General features: G+C 35.2%; 1 long non-coding RNA gene across 1 annotated transcript in view; it reads right to left on the reverse strand.

Moving 5' to 3' along the window:
• Positions 1–27,793, reverse strand: part of LOC144381245 (uncharacterized) — a 60,455-nt gene that overhangs the window by 18,044 nt on the left and 14,618 nt on the right. Inside the window, exon 2 of the long non-coding RNA XR_013446131.1 lies at positions 12,944–13,042. This is a non-coding gene — a long non-coding RNA (uncharacterized LOC144381245). The remainder of the gene's footprint in view (positions 1–12,943; positions 13,043–27,793) is intronic.

Here is a 27,793-nt window from a genome sequence, read left to right on the forward strand (position 1 = left end):
TTCCCTCTCCCACTCCTGCTTGTGTTCCCTCTCTCGCTGTGTCTCTCTCTGTCAAATAAATAAAATCTTAAAAAAAAAAAAAAGAAGAAAAGAAAAGAATGTATTCTGCTGTTTTAGGATGGAATGTTCTGAATATATCTGTAAAAACTATCAGTCTAATGTGTCATTCAAAGCTAGTGTTTCCTTATTGATTTTCTGTTTGGATGATGTGTCCATTGATTATAAATGGGATGTTAAGGTCGCCTACTACTACTGTATTACTATCAATTACTTTCTTTATATTTGTTATTAACTGCTTTAAGTATTTGGGTGCTCCCATGTTGGGTGCAAAAATATTTACAATTATTTTATCTTTTTGTTGAATTGTCCTTTTAATGATTATATAGTCTCCTTCTTTGTCTTTTGTTACAGTCTTTGTTTTAAAGTCTATTTTGTCTAATATAAATATTGCTACCTGGCTTCCATTTCACATTCATTTGCATCTTAAATGTTTCTCCATCCCTTCACTTTCAATCTGTATATGTCTTTTCTGGTTTGTTTGTTTGTTTCTTTTAATTTTAGTTAGTGAACATACAGTGAAATATTGGTTTCTGGAGTAGAATTCAGTGATTCATCACTTACATACAATACTCAGTGTTCATTACAACAAGTGCCCTCTTTAATATCCATCACCTATCTGGCCCATTGCCCACCCATATCCCTCCATCAACCTTCAGTTTGTTCACTATTGTTAAGTGTCTCTTATGGTTTATTTCCCTCCCTCTTTTTTTTCTTTCCCCCCTTCCTATATGTTCATTTGTTTTCTTTCTTAAATTCTCCATATGAGTGAGATCATATGGTCTTTCCCTGACTGACTTATTTCATTTAACATAATACACTCTAGCTCCATCCACATCATTGCAAATGGCAAGCAAATAGCAAGATTTTATTTTATTTTATTTTATTTTATTTATTTATTTATTTATTTTAGAAACGGGAACTCTCTTCAACTGTTGGTGAGAAAGCAAACTGGTGCATCCACTCTGAAGGTTCCTCAGAAAGATACAAATAGAACTACCCTATTATCCAGGAATTGCACTACTACGTGTTTACCCAAAGAATGCAAAACTACAGATTCGAAGGGGTACATGAACCCTGATGTTTATAGCAGCATTATCAACAATAGCTAAATTATGGAGAGAGCCCAAATGTCCATCAACTGATGAATGGATAAAGAAGATATATATATATATATATACAATGGAATACTACCCAGCCATCAATCTGCATGTGTCTTTAGGTCTGAAATGAGTCTTTTGTAGGCAGCATAAGAATGGGTCTTGTTTTTTATCCATTCTGTCACTCTATGTCTTTGGAGCAGAATGTTTAGTCCATTTACATTCCAGGTAATTATCGATGGGTAAGTTTGCTATTTTGTTCCTTGTTTTATGGTTGTTTTTGTAGTTTTTCTTCATTCCTTTCTTCTCTTGCTAGCTTCTCTCATGATTAGTTGGCTTTCTTCATGATACTTGGAATCTTTTCTCTTTATTTTTTGCATATCTATTATTGGTTTTGGTTTGTTACCATTCAGTTTGTATATAACATCTTTTGTATTTAGTAGTCTATATTAAGTTGATGGACGCTTAAGTTTGAAACTATTCTTACTCCTCTGCTCCCCATGTTTTATGTATATAGTGTCATACTTTATATCCTTTTATTTTTTGAGTCCCTTGAGTGATTTTTGCAGATATACTTATTGTTACTGCTTTTGTGCTTCCTACTTTCCTTACTCTTGTTTATATTCTCTCCCTTCCACTCAAAGAATCCCTTTTAACATTTCTTGTAGGGCTAGTTTAGTGGTCATGAGTTCTTTTAACTTGTATTTTTCTCTGGTAAACTTTTTATCTCTCCTTCAATTCTGAATGAAATACTTACTAGATAGAGTATTTTTGGCTGCAGTTTTTCTTTTCAGCACTTTGGATACATCAGGACACTACCCTCTGGCCTGCAAAGTTTCTGCTGAAAAATTAGCTAATAGTTTTATGGGATTTCCCTTGTATGTAACTGCTTTTATTTTTCTTTCTTTTTTTCTTCTTTTTGTTGCTTTTAATATTCTCTCTTTACCACTCTGTTTTGCCATCTTAATTACTGTGTCTTGGTGTGGACCTCCTTGGGTTGATTTTGTTGGGGGATTTTTGTGCCTCCCACATCTGGATTTCTGTTTCCTTCCCCAGATTCAGGAAGTTTCCAGCTATCATTTCTTCAAATACATTTTCTGCCCCTTTTCTCTCTCTTCTCCTTCTGGGATCCCTAAAATACCAATGACATTATGCTTGATGGTGTCACTGAGTTCCCTAAGTCTCTTCTCATTTTGCATTATTTTTTTCTCTCACTTGATCAGTTTCTATTACTCTATCCTCCAGGTCACTGGTTTGTCCTTTTGTTTCATCCAGTCTATTTGGTCTAGTGTATTTTTCTTTTCATTTATTGTGTTCTTCATCTCTGATTTGTTCTATTTTATTTCACTGTTAAGGGTCTTGCTGATGTCCTCCACTCTTTTCTCACATCCGGTTATTATCTTTATGATCATTACTTTAAATTTCCTATCAGGCATATTAGTTATCTTTCACTTAGGTCGCTTGCTGTGACTCTGGTTTTATTCTTTAATTTGAGACATACTCCTCTGTCTTCATTTTTCTAACTCTCTGTGTGTTTTTATGTGTTAAGACAGCTATGTCTATTGCACTTGAAAGTAGTGGCCTTATGAAGAAGAGATCCTGTAGTGCTCTACCATGTAGTGTCCCCTGTTCACCAGAACCTGGAACTTCAGGGGTGTTTCCTATGTGTGATGCATGTGCCCTGGTGTTGTGACTGAACTGTTTTTTCCTTCAGTGCAATTGTCTACAATAGCTCTCTCTAACTGTTGTGGGCAGTGTTTGTTCCCTGTGGTGTTAGTGGGCCAGTCTTGGGACACCTTGGGCAGAGTTGAGTCAGACCAAGTATTTCCCAGAGATGCAGTAGCACAAAACTGCAGGGTGCTTTCCCTGCAGTGTTGTGCTCTAAGAAGTTTTTGTTGGTGTGTGGGACCTGCATTCAGACCATCATCCGCCTCCATCCCAATCCTGGGCCTTTGACTGGTGTGTATGTTTATCTTTCCCTCTTTCTGGGGCAGGAGTCACTTTGGAGTGGTGCTGGCTACTGTAGGGGCTGCTTGCACCCTTCTAGGCTTACACTACCATCCTGTATGGGCTCTGGCCAAAAGCATATGGGAGAGGGCAAATGTGGTGAAGCACAGCACAGAAGGGCAGTGCAGTGGTGCTAGCAAGCTTTGAATGCTGAGGTCCTCTGTGGGAGAAGCCCTACAGCACCTGGACTGAGGCAAGCTGTCCAGAGGGGTGGATTCACAGAAGCACAATATGGAGGAGTGGGGAAGCAGTGTTAGCAAGTTAGGTAGCAAGTCTCATGGGTGGCTGTGTGTTTATGCTGGGGGACAGGGGAGAGAAATGATACCTGCAAGTTCCTTTTTTCCTGGAGGAGTTCCCCAATGATTTCTGCCCAAATAACTCTCCCTCCCATATACCCCAAGCACCTTTTAGACTGCAGCTTCTTTGCTGTATCTCCACAGGTTATCTGTTATACTGCTTCTTTAAGGTTGGAGACTCAATTTCCTCTTTCCCACCAACTTTCCCAGAGCTGAGCCAACTGATCTTCTAAAATTCAGATTTTAAGTCTTGCTGTTTGTAAGAACTCACAAAATTCAGCTCTTCTGGGTTTTCAAAACCAAATGTTACGGGGATTCATCTTCCCCAGTCAGACCTCCTGGTGTGAGGGCATCTCTTTCTCTCCTCTCTCCACGTTTACAGCATCCTTCTCTCCCACAGTCCTGCAACTCTGTTTAGTTCCTGACCACATTTCTGCCCTTCCCACCCTCTTCAGTGTGGCTTCTTTTCTACATTTAGTTGTGGAGTTTATTCTGCCAGTCTTTGGGTCATTTTCTGGGTGGTTTACATTAATATGAACATTATCCAGTTGTATCTGTGAGATGAGGAACCTAGAGTCCTCCTGCTCCACCATCTTTCCCAGAAGTCTTCTGGTCACTGCAGCAACCATGGTTAATCAACTTCCTCTCCTTCTGTTTTTAAACAGATGTATCCTCTTACAGAAGAAAAATGAACTGAAGCTCAATCCCCAATTAGGCAATTGTTGGTCAAATACAATGGATTTATTTTGACTTGTTCTATCTCATTATATGTGAAGATTATTGGGAAAAAAATTGAAAAAAAAGTGTTCCTTCTGTATAAGGGAAACGTGATTTCAATGACAATACTTTCAGTTCATTTGAATTTAATAAAAACATATTCATTAATTTTGATTGCTATTACTTAAATTGTCTAACATCATTTTCCTGTAGCAGAATCAGTGGGTAATTTCAAACTAAAAAATGGCATACAACAGTGATCTGAGGTTAGAAATATTGCTCAATCAATTTCTTCCTATGCTTTCAAAAGTCAGTGAGCTCTACCATCTTAATACTATTCTTTCTAAATCAGATAAGAAGAATGGATTTTTTCTTCTAATGTGTGAACCAAATGAGGGAATAAAGACTTAGTCATAGATTTTTCTGTACTGATACAAATTTATGAATTAATGGACAACACTTCTAAATAAGTTCATTGCCTACAGCAGTTTCACCCAAGTTATTCCATAGCAATAATACAACTGTAAATGTTTTGTTATCATCTTATATTATTTAGTAAGATATATTTGAGAGATTTATCTCTGAATGCCAGTAATTTGCCTATTTTTAAAATACATTTGTAATACTTCTTCTTGATTTGCTTAGTATTGTAGGAACAACATTGTCCAAATGCCTTTGCCTCTGGCCAAAGATAGGAATCAGAAGCAGAATATAGTTCAAGTGTATTAAGGAAGTAAGATTATTTCTATACTCTGTACTTCTATACTCTGCTTCACTGGCATCAGCTCCTTCTCTTCATTATTTGGTCTCCTACAAAATACACCTTCCCTCTGTGTCAGCTCCTGCAAAATTTAGCTCTTGCTATAGAGCACCAGCTACAGAGCTCTCACAACATCAGTTCTTTCATGTGTCCCTCCAGTCTTAGAAATGGTAGTGTTTCCTGCTGTTTCTAATCTCTGCTTACTTTCTCATAAATTGTCTTCCTTTGGTATCCAGTCACCCATGTAACCAATTCCTTGTGTTAAATTTTCTCTGATTGAAACACTTAGATGGTTTTAATTTTCCCTGCATACAAACAGATTGTTGTTTCTTTGTTAGGCTTAAAGAGATAAAGACTAGAGGAACTCTAAGGTGATTCTTCTCATAAGAGTGAATCTCTTTGATAAAACAGTACTTCCAACACAACCCTCTAATAAGAAAAGTCCCATGTTCTTAGGAAATTAAAATGCTTATGCTTCATATTACATATTAAGAAATCTACAGGGGTGTCTGGGTGGCTCATATGGTTAAGCATCCACCTTCGGCTCAGGTCCTGTTCCCAGGGTCCTGGGATCGAGCCCCGCATTGGGCTCCCTGCTCAGCAAGGAGTCTGCTTCTCCCTTGCCCTCTGCTACTCCCTTTGCTTGTACTCCCTTTGTCAAATAAATAAATAAATATCTTAAAAAAAAAAATCTACAAAGAAAATCTCATTACTATGCCCCTGGATGACACTTGAGTATTTTTTTTTCTAAGTGTTTAAAGTCAATTAATACTATCAACTAATTTATTTCTAGTGCCTTCTATATACTTCATGATGAGGGAACAGAAGGCAAGCTGAAGACAAAGGAGAAGCTGACACCGGTGCCACAACTCTCCCACACCAGATGGGATATATGTGACATTCCTCATACACCCCTGGCTGTCCTAAAGCTAAGGAAAAGAAAAACAAATAGTTAACTTATAGAGATCACAATCCTGAAAGACATGAGTCTCCCTCAGTTTCCAAATGTCTTAGCAATCTACAAGAACAAAGCATTTCTATCAATAACCTAGCTTCCTGAAGGAAATGTAGATACAATTAAATGTCCTTATAACCTGCAGCCCATTGACAGTTAATTGAAGCAGGCAGAGTGTAATGTTCCTCCAGGAAGCTCCCAACTATCTTAACATTAATGCCTTGCTAGAGGGGAAAACAACCTTCATCTGACAATGACAAGGCCTCTGGTATCCTGAGAAGCTTCTTTAACATATGAAAATCCTTTTGAAACCTCTTTTTTTCTTATCTCCCCCAACTCCAAGGTCTGTAATCACCACACAACCCTGGTGCAGCCACTCTTTCTACCCATGGGTCCTGTCCCTGTGCTTTAATAAAACCACCTTTTTTTTTCTTTAATGGAGGTAGCCTCCTTTTTTTCTTTTTTTTAAAGATTTTTATTTATTTACTTGACAGAGAGAGACACAGTGAGAGAGGGAACACAAGCAGGGGGAGTGGGAGAGGGAGAAGCAGGCCTCCTGCAAAGCAGGGAACCTGATATGGGATCATGACCTGAGCCGAAGGGAGACGCTTAACAACTGAGCCACCCAGGCACCCCAATAAAACCACCTTTTTGCATCGAAGACATCTCAAGAATTCTTTCTTGGTCTCCCGACCTCACCCCACCAAACCTCACCTATATTCCAAAATCCCAACACTTCATAAGTACCATTTTATGTTCCCAGAATCTAAAGATATTTTATACACAATCTCTCCCCTCAAAGATAAGGTGGGAAAGAAAGATAAATGAATAGAAAATTAGAAAAACAGAAAAATGGGTAGAACAGAGATATGTATATGGCTGTATAAGAACATATAAGATAACAATGAAACCTAGGCAGAAGAGGCTTATGGAAGGCCTCATAAAAGAGTTAAATATTATTTTAAATATAATGCTGTAATCAACATCTGTAACCTTAATGTCTTTATTTATGAATTCCCTAGAACACATTCCTTTTTTAATACATATATTTCCATGGAGCCCTACAATGATTCATGTACCTATTTACCTTAGTAACAACCAGAGACCCAGCCCAGACTCTCACTGGCACATTATCTTGCACATCCAATAATATGATACAAATCCCTACATTTCTCTCTTCTAAAATTCCTTTCTCATCAACAAATTTGTCCATATATTCAATTTTTTATATGTTCCTCTCATCTTCACCTCCTACTGTAACTTCACTATTGGCTTTCTTCTAATGACTGATTTACCTGAAGCCATTTTATGTGAAGGCTTGTTTTGTTTTGTTTTTCCCTTGCACTACTGTATGTCGAGGGTTTGGGTTTGAGTAGATCATCTTCTTGTGCATCACCATTGTTTTTAAATAATTTCTTCTCTTGTAACAATTTTTTTCTCTTGTCTCCATAACAATTTTCTATTTCTCTATACAATTCCATTGAAGTTCTTCTCTTCAATGATGTCCATCATTTCTAGCTTTCTAAACTCAATGATCAAGTATCTTTTCATTGTTTTTTTTGTTTTTAAACTCAGATATATTTAGGAAAATTGATAGCATTCTCTGGTTTTTTTTGGGGGGGTGTCTTCTTTTACCCTACATTTCATGGGTTTTTCCTATCTTATTGACAGCTCCTGATCTTTCTCTTTTGTTAGCTACTCCCTCTCTCCTGACATAAAACCTAGGATGCATCTTGAGTATTCTCTCATTATTTTATCTATATGCAATCCAATGAGCATGCATTCAGTTTCCTGGATTTTAAAATAAGTATAATCTATAATTCAAGTTTAAATCTTCAACACTGACTTTTCTACAAAATTCCAGATATGCATATTCAAATGTGCCCACTTGATGTCTTATCTTAGATGTTTAGCAGCCATCTCAAACTTAACATGGGCCCCAAAGGCTTACTGATTACTTTCCAAAATCTATATCCTCCCAGTCTGAGAATGCTCTCTTTAGAAAACTCCACAGTGAGCCACACAATTTCTCAAGCCATACATGTATGTTTAGTTTTTAGATAATTCTTTTATTCTTATGTCAATCTGATGAGGGAGCAGAAGGCTAGCTAAGGACAAAGCACAAGCTGACACCCTGCAACCTCCCCTGCCCCCCACTTCTGGGTGGGATATGTGACCATTTCCCAGGAAACTTCCAACTATCTTAATGTTAATGCCTTGCTAGAGGAAAAGACAACCTGAACTTGACAATGGTAAGGCTTCTGATATCTGTGAGTCTCTAACATATGAAAATTCTTTTGAAACTTCCCTGTTCCTTACCTCCCCCGATTTCCAAGTATATAATCAGCTACCTTCCACAACCCTAGTGCAGCAGCTCTTTCTGCCGATGGGTCCTGTCCCTGTGCTTTAATAAAACCACCTTTTTGCACCAAAGACACCTCAAGAATTCTTTCTTGGCCGCTGGCTCTGGACCCCACCCCACTGAACTTCACCTATATTCCAAAACCACATCAAATCCATTATCAGTTTATTTTATCTTTAGCTTCAAACATATCTGAAATTCATCTAATAAAATCTACTACTTCAACTACCACTGTCAAGAAAGCCATAATCATCTCTCATTTCTCACCTAACCTATATGCTTCATGCTTCCAATTTTGATCCTCTAAAACTCATTCTTCAAAATAGAAGAATGGGAAGAGAGAGTAGAGAGAAAGAGAAAGAATAGAGAGAAAAAGAATGGCCTTTTAAAAACAATTACGGTCATGATACTTACTAATTGACACATACACAATGACTTGACTTAGCTACAATTTCTTTATCTGGATTACTTTTCCTCATATTGTAGTCCAGGAAGAGACATTAATTCTTCAGGGAATCCTAAGAAAGCTCTCTTAAACCCCATAAACTATGTTTTGTCTTATTGGTAAATGTCTCAGCATTCTACATTTTCATCACAACTCATCACAATTACCATTATGAACACATATGTCTTAGTCAGCTCAAGCTGTCATAAAAAAAAATATATATATATATATATATATATATATATATATATATATATCATAGACTGTGCCTTAATGGAAACTTATCACAGTTCTGGAGGTTGGGAAGCCTCATATCAAGGTGTGGCCAATTCGGTTCCCAATGAAGATTCTCTTCTTGATTTGTAGACTGTTTTCTTTTCATTGTGTGCTTACACGACCTCTTCTTTGTGTGAGCATGTAGCACAAAGAGAGAGACAGAGAGAGACCAAGAAAAAGAGAGTTTAAAAGAGAGAGAAAGCTCTCTGTTGTCTCTTCTTGTGAGAGAACTAATCCCATCAAAGGGCCCAACTGTCAGGATTGGCTTTAACCCTAGTTACCTCCCAAGGACCTCATCTCCCAAAATCATCCTATGTGCATTTTTGAGGGGGACACAAATATTTGGTCTATACAATGTATTATTAAATTATATAAATATTAAATGACTAGATATACATATATATTATTTATTTTTTTATCTTTCCCTTTACAATGTAAGTTACATGGTAGCAAACAACATTTCTAGCCCACATGCATGTGTATTTGGTGCTGAATAAACATCTGTTGAGTAAATGAAAAAAATGAGTAACTGAAATAAAGTTCAGGCCTAGAAATATAAATTGAAGCTACAGATGAAAGATGATGTTATTGTAATTGATATGTGATGTTGCCACGACAATATACTTCAAAAGAAGACGAAAATGTAGTAAAATATTTTGCAGGGTTTCAAAAATACGACCATGAGTTTGAAGAGTTAATGATATGGTGGACTTGGTTTTGGTTACAAAAAGTCACAGATTATTTTATTGCTATTTATATTTTTATTTTTCTACTTTGTAAGGCTTTTGTCCTATTCAATCAATAATTAAGAACTAATAATTACTCTTGGGATTAATTCTTGGGAAGAAAACCCAAGAATTCTTGGTATTCTTAGTACTGTCCTAATTAATTTCAAGCAGTCTCTTATAAATTAAAAAATGATGCTTACTGAGGCATCTAAGTGGCTTAGTTAAGTAAGTGTCTGATTCTTGATTTTGGCTCAGGTCATGATCCCAGAGTCATGAGATCAAACCCCACATTGGGCTCTATGCTGGATATGGAGCCTGCGTAAGATTCTCTCTCTTAGGGCACCTGGATGGCTCAGTCGTTTAAGGGTCTGCCTTTGGCCCAGGTCATGATCCCAGGGTCCTAGGTTAGAGCCCTGTGTTGGGCTCCATGCTCAGCAGGGGGTCTGTTTCTCCCTCTCCCTCTGCAGCTCCCCTTGTCCTCTTGCTTGTGCTCTCTTTTCACTCTCTCTTTTAATAAATAAATAAAATCTTACAAAAAAATTTCTCTCTCTCCCTCTTCCTCTGCTCCTCCCCACACACTGCTCACACATGCACTCTTTCTCTCTCTCTTAAAAAAAAAAAAAAAAAAAAAAGATAATGCTTACTATAAATCTCAAGGCAAAATGCAGAAAACAAGAATAAGATGGAAGACATAACGAAGTGAATGGTGTCAGTGAACCTTTCAAATAAGTCTTAGATTTCAGGCATTCTGATAGGTTTTCCAAGACAAAACATAAATATGCCCTGTTTTCAACTCAGGTTGGGAGTGCAACTTTTGAATCTATCTCCTGAAGTCTATTAGTTGTTTTTGAATCCTGAGACCTAGAATAGAAATATGCTCTAAGGTCTTTCCAGGCCTAGGATTTACTCAACTCTAATGTTACCTGTTAAAAGTGTGAATTACTTCAGCAAGGATAAACACACATATATACCATATGAAATAATGTTATTTTTCAAAAAGTATGTATTTTATGCTAGCTATCTACATTTCATAAACATTTGCCAGTAAGGTATTGAGCAAGCAGTTAGAGGAAACGACATTCAGAAGACTTCCTGCTAAAAATAGTGAGTGCATCTAATAACCAATGAGATGTACTGTTCTTGCCAAAGGCCTAAGGGTGGGGAAAATATTGGTCAGGGCTGTTTTTTAAATAAAAAAATGTAACTTTATTCTAGTCTCAGAATCTCTCTATAAAGTTTATTCAGTAAGGGTTATTTTTTCCTGCCTCTCCACAAAAACATGGCAGGTCCTATGTCTTTTCAGCTTATTCTTACATTATACCCATTCTTGCAGTCATTCTAAAAACTAATATAATCACTATTCAGTTAATAAGTTTCCAGTACAAGATTACATAAGAGAAGCCATAAGTAAATATAACAAAACAATTCTCCTCTCCTCAGCTTAGGTCTGTGTGTGAAAGGAAGCTTAAGCTTTTCCAACTTCTTCTCCTCCCCATTACTATCTACTCTTCTTTTTTTTTTTTTTTTTTTCTTGATTTCATTTTTAGAGCAGTTTTAGGCTCATAGCAAAACTGAAAGTACAGACATTTTCCATATACCACATGACCCCACACACACATAGTTTTCCCCATTATCAACATCCCTCTTTATAGGGGCACAATTGTTAGAATTGGTGAACTTACATTGACATATCATAATCCGCCAAATCCCATAGTTTACATTATAATTCACTCTTAATGTTATATATTCTATGGATTTGGATGAATGTATAATGACATATCCATCATTATAGTATCATACAAAGTATTTTCACTGCCCTAAAATCCTCTGTGTTCCACTTATTTGTCCCTTCACCCTCCATCCCTGATAACCACTGATCTACTTACTATCTTATTCATAGTTTTGCCTTTTCCCAAATGTCATATAGTTAGAATCATACAGTATGTAGCCTTTTCAGATTGGCTTCTTTTACTTAGTAATATGTAATTTAGTTTCCTCCATCTCTTTTCATGGCTTAATAGCTCATTTCTTTTTAGCACTGAATGATATTCCACTGTCTGCATGTACCACAATTTATTTGTCCATTCACCTACTAAAGGACATTTTGGTTGTTCCCAAGTTTTGGCAATTATGAATAAAAGGTTGATGTTTTTCTATCTACATCAGCACAAACACATTGCTAATAATCTCACAGTAATGTATTGCATCTATGAAAATAAAATAGATTATAATTCCATTTCTGAATGAAATGAGTTTCACAGTAAAATGATGTCTGCATCAATAACAAAATTTTTTTGCCAATTAACATTGATTGATGTATTATCATTGATAAACAATTACTCAGTAAAAAATAAATGTTTAGTAATAAGTTAGTATGTATCTGGAAATGGAGAAACAAGATTTATAAGATTCAATTTGCCTTCATTGAGTTCACAGTGGAGATCAGTCTTCCTGACCATGGAAACCATTAGTCACCTATGTCAATATTATTTGATGCATATTAAAAATGTGATTCTTTATCTTGATTCTATGAATTTCTGATTTATTAAATCTTCTGTGAGTCCTTAAAATATGCATTTTTCCCTGAAATATGTATTATTTTTTTTTAAATTTTATTTATTTATTTGAGAGAGAGAGAGGGAAAGAGCATAAGTGGGGGGAGCAGCAGAGGGAGAAAGAGAAGCAGACTCCCTTCTGAGCAGGGAGCCCAATGTGGGGTTCAGTCCCAGGACCCTGGGATTATGACCCAAGCCAGAGGCAGACGCTTAACCAACTGAGCCACCCAGGTGCCCCACTAAAATATGTATTTTTAGTAAGCATCCCAGATCACTCAGATATTTGAGAACAACCATTATTCTAGAACATGACAACCCAGAGAAGTACAAAGGATAAAATAATGCAATCAGGAGTAATATTAGCAAGATGGCTGAATCAGACATCCTTCACATGCATCTCCCCCTTGACAACAATAATTTGGCATCCATCCATGGACAGAAATGCCTTTGTGGGAGCTTTGAGATCCAGGTGGAGATTATGAAGCCCATTGTAGTCTGACAGAGAAAAGCCCTTTTGAAAAAGAAGCCCCATACTCAAGCAGTTGACTTGTGCCTAGAAACAGCTCTGTATTCCTGGGAATCTAGCTTTAGTCCAGTTTGGCTTTGGTTTTGTCACCAGCAACATACACCAGGGGACCTAAGAGTAATCACACCCACTTATGAGTTGGATTATAGGCATACAGACCTCAGTCTTGACTGCAGATGCTGAGGTGGCCTGTAGACCAGCTATAGCAAATTTTGTCATGATCTGCCCATGAGAGACCATCTTGACCCGTGATTTCTCCTACAAGGACAAATGAGAATATGTGAATGAGCATCAGGCCTGCCCAGCTTTGATAGACACTGCTAAAAAGATGCTTCTATCTTGTCTCATCAAGAATTACTGAGGTGTGCTGTGTTACCAGGAGGCAGGGAGTGTTTGGGAGAAATCTGAAGAGAGAAATAGACAACAATACAATAATATTGGGGACATCAATATTCCACTTTCAGCAGTGGATAAATCATCCAGACAGAAAATCAAATGGAAACACTGGACTTGAACTATACTTTAGATAAAATGAACCTAACAGATATATATATACAGAACACCATCCAAAAGCAACAGAATACACATTATTAAGTGTAAATGGAACATTGTCCAAAAGAGGTCACATGTTAGCTCACAAAAGAAATCTTAAAAATTTAAGAATATTAAAATCATACCAAGTATCTTCTGATCACCATGATAAGGAACTAGAATCCATAACAAGAAGAAAACTAGTAAATTCACAAATATGTAGAAATTAAATAATACATTCCTGAACAAACAATGGGTTGGGATGCCTGGGTGGCTCAGTTGGTTAAGGAGCTGCCTTTGGCTGAGGTCATGATCCCGGGGTCCTGGGATCGAGTTCAGCATTGGGCTTCCTGCTCAAGAGGGGAGCCTGCTTCTCCCTCTGCCTGCCACTCCCCCTGCTTGTGCTCTCTCTCTCTGACAAATAAATAAATAAAATCTTTAAAAAAATGGGTCAAGAGCAGATCAAAAAGCAAATAAAAAATATATTGAAACAAATAAACAAAAAACATAACATACCAAAACTTACGGGCTGCAGCAAAAACAATTATAAGAAGAAAGCTTATAGCAATAAACACATACATAAAAGAAAGAAAGATCTCAAATGAACAAACTAATTTTATACCTCCAGGAAGTAGAAAATAAGAACAAACTAAGCCCAATGTTAGCAGAAGAAAGAAAATAACAAAGATCAGAACAGAAATATAGACCAGAAAAAGAATAGAAAATATCAACAGAAAAGTTTTGTGTTTTTTTTCTTAAAGATTTTATTCATTTATTTGACAGAGAGACAGTGAGGGAGGGAACATAAGCAGGCGGAGTGGGAGAGGGAGAAGCAGGCTTCCCGTGGAACAGGGAGCTCGACGTGGGGCTCGATCCCAGGACCCTGGGATCATGACCTGAGCCGAAGGCAGATGCTTAATGACTGAGCCACCCAGGCACCCCAAAAAGTTGGTTTCTTGAAAAAATAAACAAAATGACAAATTTTGTTTAAACCAACTAAGAACAAGAAGAAAAACCAAAAAAAAAAAAAAAAAAAAAATCACGGGGCACCTGGGTGGCTCAGTCGTTAAGCATCTGCCTTCGGCTCAGGTCATGATCCCAGGGTCCTGGGATCGAGCCCTGCATTGGCCCCCTGCTCAGCAGGAATCCTGCTTCTCCCTCTCCCACTCCCCCTGCTTGTGTTCCCTCTCTCGCTGTCTCTCTATCTGTCAAATAAATAAAATCTTAAAAAAAAAAAAATCAGAATTGAAAGAGAAGACATTATAACCAATACCATAGAAATACAATGGCTCACAAGAGACTACTATGAACAGTAAGTCAAAACTGGATAACCTACAGGAAATAAGTAAATTCCTAAAAGCAAACTACCAAGACTGAATCATTAAGAATAGAAAATGTAAATAGAACGATAATGCCTAAGGAGACTGAATCAGTAATTAAACCTCCCAGTAAGAAAAGCTCAGGACTACATGGTTTTAATGGTGAATTTTAGCAAACATTTAAAGAATTATAGCCAGTTTTTCTTAAACTCTTCAAAAGACTGAAGAGGAGAGATCACTACCAAACTTGTTTCTTAGGGCAACATAACCCTGATATCAAAGCCAGTGAGGATGCAACAGACAACCCTGGTAGGGGGAATATAGATGCAATATTTTCAACAAAATACTAGAAAACCGAATTCAACAGCACATTAAAGGGACCATACACCATGACCAAGTGGGTTTTATCCTTGAAATGCAGGGGTGGTTCAATGTATGCAAATTAATTAATGTGATATAACACATAAATAGAATGAAAGATAAAAATTATGATTCTCCCAAAAGATACAAAAAGGTTTTGACAAAATTTGACAGTATTCATGATAAAAACTCTTAATAAATCTGGTATAGAAAGTACATACCTCAGCATAATAGAAACATATATGACAAACCCATAACTAACATCATATTTAACAGTAAGAGGTTGAAAGCTTTTCCTCTAACATCAGGTATAAGGCAGGTGCCAGCTCTCACCACTCCTATTCAACATAGTACTGAAAATCCTAACCAGAATAATCAGGCAAGAAAGTAAAAGACATCCAAATTAAAAGAGAAAGAAATGAAATGGTCTCTGCAGATGATATGATCTTATATATAGAAAACCTAAAGGTTCCCCCCCAAAATTGTTGGAACTAATCAACAAATTCAGTAAAGTCATAAGATACAAAAATCAACGTAAAGAAATCAGTTGTGTCAAAGGTTACAAACTTCCTGTTCTAAGATCATTAAGTTCTGGGGATCTAATGTATAGTAGGGTGACTACAGTTAACAATACCATATAGTATAGTTGGAAGTTGCTAGGACAGCAAATCTTAAATGCTCTTACCATAACAGTAACAATAAAATTGTAATTATGAGTTGAAAGATGTGTTATTATGGTAATCACTTCATAATATATACCTGTATGAAATCATCACACTGTAAATCTTAAATTTATGCAATTTACTGTGTTATATATGTCAATACAATGTTATAATGTCAATTACAGCTTCATAAAACTGGAAAAAATCCCACACAATAAGTGAATATTGTATTTCTCTGTCCAAATATTTTCACCAGGGTTGCAGATATCCTCCTTAGGGTTGATACATCTATCCCTTAGCCAAAGGGAATATCAGTTACTGATAGATTATTACTTATCCATTTAGAATTGCCCTTATTCTGAGGTAGCTACCTAACCCATGGTTATTTCCCCTCCCAGAGCCAACATGTGGTCAATATCTAGAAGGGGATTTCTTCCACTTTGAAGAAATATCACAAATCTGAACTCCGAGGTCTCAGTTGCAACTGCATTGATTGATAGCTTCTGCCCATTGTTTTCTTTCTGAGTTCTTACAGGTATAGCTTCTGTGTCCCTCTTCAGCAAACTATTATGTGAAAGTCTTCAGAATCTGTTTCCAAAAAACCCAATCAAATAGATGCAGCATCAACAACAGTCCTCACTTGACCCCATATTCTCTTCTAGTTGAAAGGATAGAATAGAAGCCTATGAGTTTTAAGTATATTGAAAACAGCATGTCAACATGTTGAAAAATTTAGGCCCAAGGATAATAAGCTTCAGATCTTAAAGTATATATTTTTCTATCTCCATATTTGTGATCCCAACATCTATCCTTTATTTCTTACTTCCTTCAATCCTTTATTCCTTCTTTCTATTTTATTTTTTTCTTATCCTTTTTTCTTTCCCTCCTTATCTTTTTCCTCTTACTTAATTGATTCTTTCCTGCCCACATTTCTTCTTTATTTTTGTGAAAAAAAAATTATATATGTATCTCTCTTCCTGGTATGGAAAGGAGAACAGTGATTCAAAGAGAAAAAAAGAAAAATCCTGCCTTAAATGAGCTTAAATTCTATTATAGAGAAACAAAGTCATCAAACAAACAAGTAACACAGACAATTTTTTTTTTAATTTTGATAAGTTCTCTGAGGAAAAATAAGCAAATGAAAGGGATAAATATTACTAGGTTGAGTCATTACTATTTAAATAGAGTCATCAAGGAAAACACACTGATAAAAAGCATTTGAGCTGATTGGATAGTGGAAAATCCTGCAACAAACAGCCTGGTCTTAGAAGTTTCTTTGTCTTCAAATGTGTGATATACCCCTCCTACTGCCAGACTAGAGTGTTGCTAGGGAGCACCAGTAGTGGGTAATTCTACCACAAGTACCAAGTGGAACAACATTCCTGATCTTCCACAGGTAGGGAGGATTCAACTACAACAACTCATCACTGGGGTGATGGGGCAATGAACAAACTACACATGGGGTCTCCATTTTGTTGTAATAGCATGTGGATCTACAATTAAATCAATACAAATTTCAATTAAACATCAGTGATATAGAAAACAACCAAAAAATAGAAAAAATTAGTAAAACTAAAAACTGTTTCTTTATGGAGATCTATAAATCTGATAAGCCAGTAGCCAAACTGATCACAAAAAAATAGATACTAATTACCAGTATTATGAAAGAAAAGTGATATAACTACAGCTTCTGAAGATATTATAGGGATGCCAAAGGAAAATTAAAGCAATAATAATATAGTTAGAAGATGTCAGTAGTCAGCAAGAATCCTTAAGAATTATTATTATTATTTTTGAAGTTAGTATAGCAGACAGAAGAAATGCCTGACAGCAGATCCACATTAAGTGCCATTTCTGTCTCATCCTTACATTAAAAGTGATAATTGGCATTCCTGAACTTAAAGTTTAGTTAGGAAGACCAATATAAACAAATATGCACAACTAGTATTGATATTGAAGTTGGAAACAAAATTATCTCAAGTCATCAGAAAAACGCCTTACAAAAAATGGTGATAAATATTCTTCTTTAATGGTATTCTTATGTGAAACTCAATAATGCCTCTAGAAGACTAGAACGTGGAATATTACAGTAATTTGGTGCTTATGTAGCAAAGGTATAGCTCTTATACTATATTTTAGAGGAAATTATAAGAGATTTAGTGATGAATTAGATATAGGAGTTTGAGTTACAAGAAAGTAGAAAGGGTGGCTACTTTTCTTGTTTGTGTGACTGGATGCATAGCAGTACCATGTTCTAAAAAATAGGTGAGGAATATTATGCAAAAATGATACCACATTATTAAGACATTTTTTTAAAAAATAAGTCCCAGAAAAATGACTTTACCCTAATGGATAATTTTATCTAATCCCAAATAAAATAGACTTTTTTTTTTTTTAATGTCAGTGAGCACTGATTTTTGTCAATGATAACAATTGATACCATTGAAAAATAATAAAATATATTTGACAAATTTGGGCTGGGAAAATGGCACATAGTTATAGCCCAGAAGGAAACCTAAGAATGACCAAGGGGTATAAACTGGTAAATAATTAAAAATACAATAATAATACCAACTAGGTTTTTTTTTTGAACATGTAATTAAAGACTTTGAAAGACTGAAAATTAAAAGAAAATGGCAAAGTGAAAAAGTTTATATTGTATAGAAAATTGACTAAGATTTAAAATATGTTTAATAGAATGCTTCAAAAATTATTTCTGGATGAAAATTCATCCACGTCAATACAATTCTTACTAAAGTATTTGTTTTCATAAACATGTATTTAAAACATTCATTAAATACAAAGTATTAGACTGAAAATGGTAGTATTCTTTATTTACCATATATATTTTGGCTGCCTTTTATGTGCTAAAGATTAAACATATACTGGGCCTACAGAGCTTATTACCACAATAACTGTCCTAACTCAGTTGGCTGTAAATTAAGATACACAAGGAAATATACTGACAAAATAGTGTATTGTAAGTGTCATGATAATAGTTTGGAAGGAGCCTCTGGGGATATATGAAAAAACAGGAGGGTAAAGATCAATTCCATGATATAGTAATTCTTATTAGAATCTCATTGTTCTTCATTTGGACTACTCCAAGGATGTTCTTAAGGTAGTCCTTGTTGTTGCTATGTAGGTCCATGCTTCTAGAATTCTGAACAAATTTGAAGCTGCCAAAAGCTGCAAGCTTCAGTTTAACAGTTGTTTTGCTCTGTCAGCTCTAAGTGCTACTTCGTGTCAACCTTATTTAACCCCCTGTGCTCACCTCTTTTGTGTATGTAAGTAAGTAAGCATGTGTAACTAAAGTTTTACTTTGTTCTTCCCATTTGTCCAGTTCAATATAAGTGCATGATTAAGTTCTCAGTAACTCTGAAGAAAATAGACAAATGTCTTTACTCATTCCACTGAATCCACTGAAACACAGAAATAGTAGTTACTTTATTTTTTTGTTAGCTAGTGAGAATGTCTACTTTCCTTTGCCATTCCAAAGGCTTTGTTGATGTAAGTCATAAGGATTTCTTTATGTATCCTTACTTGTAGGCTCAATGGCTGGAAATTCCAGCCTGCAGCTGAACCAAAAGAACAATGGGTAAATCAATAGTCACCGAGCCCTTAGTAGTTGGTATAAGAATAGACAATAGAGAAAACACTGATATCATTCTCATCATCCTGACTAGCTACACAGAACACAGAGTTCATCTATAAAATGAGATCTAAGGTAGTTTCCAGTGTTAAGAGATTCTGCTTCTGGAGTGTCAAAGATGATTTATATAAATGCACATAATGATTCCTCTAATATCTAGGGAAAAATACAAAGACATTACATTTTCCCCACCCATCTCTTTGTCTTGCCATAACAATTGTTCTGCCTCAGGAATGCTGCTAAATATAATTCAGATATGGCAGAGCCACAAGTATGTAGGATGGAGTTTGACTTTGCACATCACTGAAATTTTATCTTTTCTTCTTATTGTCACAAGATTCTCTGTTAGAAGGAAAAGAAAATCAACAGGTTTATTTTTGTCTTACCTTAGTTTTCCAAGCATGTAATGCCAGTGATCTAAATCTAAAATGAAGAGTACATTTCTGCTATTAATGTTATGATTCTAGTATTTCTCCAACAACACAAAAAAAGCTCATTTGCTACTGTGCTATGATAAAACAATAACAAGGAAGTTTAAAGTCACAGCCCCTCCTCTACTTTTTTTTAATTTTTATTTCTTCTTAAGATTTTATTTTTATTTATTTATATGACAGAGAGAGAGCACAAGCAGGGGGAGCGACAGACAGAGGGAGAGGGAGAAGCAGGCTCCCTGCTGAGCAGGGAACCTGACGCAGGGCTTGATCCCAGGACCCTGGGATCATGCCTGAGCCAAAGGCAGATGTTTAACTGACTGAGCCTCCCAGGCGCCCCTCCTCTACTTTCTTTTACATTGTCAGCAATTGATTTTAAATTATCCAGGCACATTATCCTAAACCAAACCCCCAGAAATACTGGCATCTATTTTCTATCATCATCTAATATCAGTGCTCTGATAAGAATGATTTCACCAATTTCATTACATAGATAAACTCACTAGGAATATACAGGTAAGTATTTTGACCTGGGTTCCAAAGGCATTTAAGAAGAGTGTAGAACAAAAACTCATGGACTTTGCATTTAGTCTATTTCTTAGCTACAATCAAAGCATGTTTTTCCGAATTCCTAATAATTTTCCCATTATCAAAGCAGCTAAATACTAGACGTGGTAGTGTTAACTCAAGAAATAGGAGAAAGTGGTCTGAGCTAAAGCTAAAAATATCCCAGAGATACTGATACTATTTGCATAGTACAAAATGGTACCATTCCAAAAAAAACATATTAGACTACAGGCTTATTTCATGTAGTTCAAACTTCATACATTTTTTTTTTTTTAATAGAAAGAAACATTGAAGATATGCAATTACAAGAAGAGCTAGAGAAAAAAAAAAAAATCAATGTGGAACTTTGGTGCTAGAAACATAAACTCCAAGAGGTCAAAAATATAGCTACAGCACCATAGAAAAAAACATAATTACAGCGCTCAATCAAAAAGGTTCTTTTTTTTAATATGAATATATTAAAATATTCATTTATTTCTATAATTCTGATTTTACATGAGATGCTTTTTTAAAAAAGATTTATTTATTTATCTGAGAGAGAGAGAGACAGCGAGAGCACAGGAGCATGGGGAGAGGGGGAGAAACTGAAGCAGGCTCCCTGCTGAGTGTGGAGCCAAACATCAGGCTGGATCCCACAAACCTGAGATCATGATCTGAGGCGAAATCAAGTCATATACTGAAGAGCTGAGTCACCTAGGGCCCCCCCCCTTTTTTAATGGGGTTAGTAGATAAATCTCTTTAGCGGTTTCCTACTTGGTAGCTAATTTATACTATCAATAAAAAAAGACTTATATTTTAAGCTTTAGTGGAATAATAATAATTACAAATATTTAAACCACATAATACTCTTTGAGGCATATACTATAATAGCTTCAGTAAATAAGAGTACAAAAGTTAAGCAACTACTACTTGTAAGGGACCATGTTAAGATTTAAACCCAGGTTAGTTTGATTCTTAGAACGAGGAGAATTTCAACTGTAATATAGTCTGATCTTCAATAGCTTCATGAATAAACAAAAATGTACACAAGTAAAGAAATCATAAATATATCATGCAGGTATATCAATGTAACAATAAAGAACTATTGAAATATAAAGTCATTACATGGATATTAAAATTGATATACAAATAAATTGCTGCAGAGACATTAAATATTATATATATGCCAAATGATCATAAAGGTGGGAGACATTAACCTGAGCTGATGAAAGACAAAGAACTAGTGGTTTGTTGAGTCTAATTGCAGGAACAAAGGTAAGCCTTAAGAAGTGGTTGAATGCATCTGGGAAGAGAAATAAAGGGTAATGATGAGCACATGATGACTATCCTAAAAAGCAGAAGTCCTGATTTCTAAGGTTCGCTACCTCCTCCTGGATAAGTCATAAAATGACAAAAGGGTACATTTAAAAAACATTTAGAATTTAACCAAAGCTCTTCCTTCTACAAATGGAAAAACTGAGGTCCATGAAAGTTAATGACCTCTCTATTTCCTGAAATCCTCACTAATTATGTACAGAGCTACTGGGTTCAGTTTACATGTCTAATAAAATAGGGAGAAAATGATAAACTTGTCTAGCTTTCATGCTAAACCTTAACATTTTTTTTTTTTAAACAGCTTGTAAATCTTGTAAGAGTATACTTGTCACACTGAACAATTATTGTTTCTTCTACAGGGAGAACTTGTTATCTCTCTTATAACACAGAATATTCCTTCAGGAGACACTGTCTCTTCTTTCTCAATTAGTACTTGAAAGTCTGAATGGATGAATGAGGTTGATGTAAACAAGGTAAAATGACTTTAAATAGTAAAACCTTAATAAATACTACATTTTTGAAAATCATATTTTTCAACATCATGAGATGTCATTTATCATCCTACACCTTACTATAGTAAGAAAATTTTTTTTTTTTTTTAAAGATTTTATTTATTTATTTGAGACAGAGAATGAGAGAGAGAGAGAGCACATGAGAGGGGGGAGGGTCAGAGGGAGAAGCAGGCCCCCTGCCGAGCAGGGAGCCCGATGCGGGACTCGATCCAGGGACTCCAGGATCATGACCTGAGCCGAAGGCAGTCGCTTAACCAACTGAGCCACCCAGGCGCCCCAAGAAAATTTGATACTTAGAAAACTTCTTTAAGTAATACCAAATCTATTTTCTAATGAAAACCTTTAGACAATAAAGACCAGAATTCAGGGCGCCTGGGTGGCTCAGTCAAGTAAGCATTTACCTTTGGCTCTGGTCATGATCCCCGGGTCCTGAGATCAAGCCACAAGGGCTCCCTGCTACACGAGGAGCCTGCTTCTCCATCTCCCTCTGCAGATCCCCCTGCTTGTGCTCTCTGTCTCATTCAAATAAATAAATAAAATCTTAAAAAAAAAAAGACCAGAATTCATATAAAACTGATTTTGCTTTTAATCCTTTAACATATTTGAGATTTTTTTTCATATACCTAGTTGCATATAAGTAGGTGTAAAAATTGGTAACCTATCAAATTTAAAACTTATTGGCGTTTACTAGAAGAAATGACAAAAGAACCTGGCCCGTAGAGAGATATACACACTCAGACACAAACATAGACATAAACAGGAATACACTCCAACACTACAAAATATTTACTTCAAGTTTGGATCGGTTAATAATGTACTTAATTAACTAATTATTTAGCAACATCTTGTTCTATCATTTTGTTTAATATTTTAATGACATTCTATTTAACATTCCGTAGCATAACGATGTAGATAAACTACAGCATCATTTACTGATGCAGACTTGTTCTTTCCTACTAATAGGAAGTTACAGTTTTCTTTTAATTCCAGAATTTAGAAGCAAATGCCTTGACTCCTACTCTCCTAAAAGGAAAAAAGGAGTAAAGAGTACTTAACAGTGATTGAATCAGACTGTTTGTACAAAATCATGGGAAATGCGCATTCTAAAGAGGCAGATAATTGTACAAGCATATTGCATAGAAAACATAAGTGGAGCTCTGGAGGTCAAAAAGTAGAAGCAAAGCAATTAAGCTAAGTATCCACTAAATTGTTTTTCATTGTCTAATTGAAAAGTGATCACAAGGAATCAGAAAGGTTTAAATTGAAAGGGTTTTTAGTTTAAATCTGACCTTAAGCCAATGTTATTTAAATATGGCAAACAATGTATTCAGAAAGGAACTTTTCTAGAAATTCAAAATCCCACTCAGGTAATATATTTGGCTCCTTCCCGAGAGTCTTTCACTGTTATTCAAGCATATTTTCCAGCTTTTAGTTAATGAAAGGAGCAAACTTATTTATACCTAGTGTGAACATTATAAATTTATTTGGAAATCTTATCTTAATCACTACATGTTTCCAGTGAAATAAATTCATCCATTCATTCACTGCTTTTGATAGCAATTTAGATCATTTAGGGAAAACATGAAGCATTGGCTTAAGTAAATTCATCCATTCACTCATTGTTTTTGGTGAATAATTGATAACATTGAAAGGAAACTGAATATTCACCTGAATCATACAGGATTAATAGTCCCTTCAGCTAAAAGACATCACAAGCAATCAATGCTACTTATTACTTCATACTCTTGGTGAAACTTGATTCTTATGTTGATCCAGTATAATAGTTTTAGAGTTTAGACACTGCTAAAATAAAAAAGAGAAAGAAAAGGAAAATAAAATTGTTCTTTCAAGGATCTATTCGGAGGACCAAACCCCATACTTTGCCCTTTTGTCAACCATTCTTTTCAGGTACCAGAACAGTTCTTAAAATACAGACATAGAAGATCAAGAGGCACCATGCACGGCTTCATCAAAAGCAGCATGTGTTCAAACTCAGCTTCTCCCTGGGCCTAAATGCATTCCCTTTATGAGGCTACAACTTTCAAATTGGCTTTAAAAGGACTATTCTCTCTTTGAATAAATGGAGTAGGGCAGAGAAGAGTAGTTTCTGTTGCTCCAGTTCTTTTAGGCTCTAATTCTTTGCAAGTTCAGACCAGGCCAGTGACTGCTAAATTGTGGGGTGTCTGGCTACAAACGGAAGATGAGCCTCCTAAGCCCTAAGCAATGAACCTTCTATCACAAACACACACCCTACACAGATTGTGCTCTCTCAGTGTTTCTAGAATAATTCCACGAGGCCCTATTAAGAGTTTGCTTAATCAGAGAAAATATCAAAGCGTTTAATTGTTTGCAATTCTTCTGAAGTTGCAGAAACCAACGGCTAATTAGTACTCAAACTCCTCTTATCAGATGAAAAACTAATCTCTTTTTAATAGAAACTTTTCCTACTCATTTTTTTCCTGAAAACACAATTTGCAACCCAATCACATTTAGAATACAGTGAAATAGAATATAAAATGATATTTTTCTGCAAACTATCATCTTTTCTGGTTCATTTTCAAGATCTTTGATATTTACATATGACCTTTCCATTTTTATTAACAGTTTATTGGATTTTTGCATTCCAGCCAGCAGAAGAGAAAGGCAATTTACAGAAAGATTTGACAGTTATACACACAGCTATAAACTTCAGTCCATTAACTTATTTCTCATGTAACCTTTAGTCAAGTCTACCAAAACATCCATATAAGCACATGCCTTTTCTTTTATGTTAAAAAGCTCTCATTATAGAGCCCTATTTATAGAATGTCAAATGAAAGGAAAATCATTCTATCATGTCTCTTTATGGTTTACAGATGTTTACAGCTTTTATTTTTTAGGGCACAAAAATAAATGTCAAAGATTTTTGTGTTGCTTAGATTTCTATTAGATGTGAATGGATACATATTTTACACCTTTTATTAATTAATTTATAATTATGGATTTGATAATGGCAATATTGTTTTAATAGATCTACTTTAAGTAGTGGCTTAGAATATTTTCATGTGGTTCATTGTATTGTCTGAAGCATCTCTATACAAAGTAAAGGAGAATGATTTATGTTAAAATGATATTTGAGGGGCCCCTGGGTGGCTCAGTCAGTTAAGCATCTGCCTTAGGCTCAGGTCATGATCTCAGGGTCCTGGGATTGAGGTGCATCAGGCTCCCTGCTCAGTGGGGAGCCTGCTTCTCCCTTTCCCTCTGGCTGCAACTCTGTCTACTTATGCTCTCTCTATGTCAAATAAATAAATAAAATTTTTTAAAAAATGATATTTGGGCCTTAAAGTTTGCTAAGACATTTCTTTAAGATGAAATAATTTTGGTAGCTTCTTGAAAACCTGAAGTTGATAGACTTTTTCATAAATAAAAGGACACAACTGAATTACAGAAAAGTGAAAATGTTGTGTATTATTTGTTCTTTTGCATGGAATGGATTGTTTCTAATTAAATATTAATATTTAAATGCATGGCACAGCAATCTAAATGGATTTTTTTTAATTCCATTACACCCAGACTAGTTTCTTTTTGAAAAAAAATTAAAGCAGTGAAATATAAAAAAAGTGAATTAAAACAGAAGAAAATGTCCTTTTTACATGAATCTTGTTTCATCATTTGTAAAATACCGTAAGTTACAGTGATTTCTCCAGTGCAACTTCAGTGTAGAGAAAACAGAAAAACAAAAAATATATAAAAATTGTGAAAATGTATAAGATGAAGAAATAGAATGAATGGTCATAGGGCCCTATAAATCTCAATTTGTCTACATACCCTCTGTAGGTAGGAAGGAAAGAATAACTGAAATATATTGATGAAATTTGAAAAAAAATTTGAAATTTGAAAAAAAAAGTGAAATATATTCATGAAATTTGAAAATTAGTAAAGTAGTCCAATTAGGGCCAATTGAACTATGCAAATACAAAAACAAGGAATGTGAACCCTGAGATATTATTAGTGCTTATACTTTGTTGATGGATTTCTAAAAGGCCCATAAAGTAGGTATGAAACACATAAGATAAAAAACGCAAGGCTTTCTGGAATTCTTAGGAAATGATTCCTATTTATGTATTTATCTGTACTTTATATAGAGTTGTAAAAGGGGAAGCACATTAGATTGTCATATCCCCGAGTTACATATTAAACAATAATGCCTGCTGACCTTAGGAAACAGAAATGAGAGTCAAATTTACTCAAAAATAGTGTTTCACTGTAGTTCATCTCTTTTATTTCTGCTTAGCCTCTTATGGAAATGGAAAAGTTCCATAGTGCCATCTGGTGTGAATTAAGGGAACAGCTTCCTTCAAGCAGTGTCTACTAGAATGTTCCTCTAAGCAACAAACTCAGACTGCTACAAAAAGTAATTATTAAAACACAAAAAGCACTTAACCAATCCGATTAGAGCATATATGTTTTGTTCAATTTTACCTCATATATTTTTCCAGGGAAATTAAATTGTAATTATTAGGATGTATATATGTATTAGTTTATATTTATGCTTTAAAAAAAAAAATTGTATTTTTATTAAAAAAACCCAAAACTCTTTATCAAGTTTCTTATTTGGCATATTATTAAACCTTCTTCACACTTTCATTTAAATTGTCATTACCGCTATACTATTTTGCAAAAAGAAAATAATAGTGGTCCCAGAATTTTTCTGTCAAGTTTGACATTATGTGTGTGCATGTGAATATTTATTTGAATTGCAAAAGTCAGACATTTCAGACTTCCAAGAAATGTTATAGAGTTATGGATATTGTGCTTTTCCATCATACACCACCTGTTCATTTTTATTTTTTCATATATTTTGTATATATATATACACACACACACACATATATATACATCCAATTTATAATTGTCTATGTCTAAGATTTCCATTGAAAACCTGGTATATTTTTTTCTTCCCTAAACAATTTCATACTATGATAAGGTTTTCTTTAGTTTCTGAACTTTTACTCATTTTACATTCTGTGCACCATACTAGACTATTTGTCCTTTACTTTTCATGTTTTCTATTGCCTCCTTAGTCATTTGAAGGTCAACACTCTCTTTTATATTTTCTGTCCCTTTCTTACATTGCATACACTAATGTCCCAAATTATAGCCTGAACATGGCCTAGGCAAACTTGAGAGGCTCTTTTTGAGACTAGAGTCCTAATTCCTGACTTTATTTTGATAGATGACACTAAAAAGAGAGTTCCCTAAAATCCTACAGGCCAGAAACCAACAAAATCATAGATTTTCGTATTTTTTAAAATTTTATTTATTTATTTTTAAAGATTTTATTTATTTATTTGACAGGGAGACAGAGAGAAAAAGTACAAGTAGGCAGAGCGGCAGGCAGAGGGAGAGGGAGAAGCAGACTCCCGGCTGAGCAGGGAGCCCGATGCGGGGCTCGATCCCAGGACCTTGGGATCATGACCTGAGCCGAAGGCAGCTGCTTAACTAACTGAGCCACCCAGGCACCCCAGTTTTTCATATTTTAAAACAAAACACAACATTATTTTCCTCTAAATATCATACCACTAAATATTTTTGTGTGTAAACTATCTGAATTTCTATTACTGTTGGAGAAACTGTGCAATAATCATTATCTATAGTACATGCTTATGTGTGTATATGTGT

The sequence above is a fragment of the Halichoerus grypus genome, chromosome 3 (genome assembly GCF_964656455.1).
Source record: "Halichoerus grypus chromosome 3, mHalGry1.hap1.1, whole genome shotgun sequence".
Taxonomy (NCBI): Eukaryota; Metazoa; Chordata; class Mammalia; order Carnivora; family Phocidae; genus Halichoerus; species Halichoerus grypus.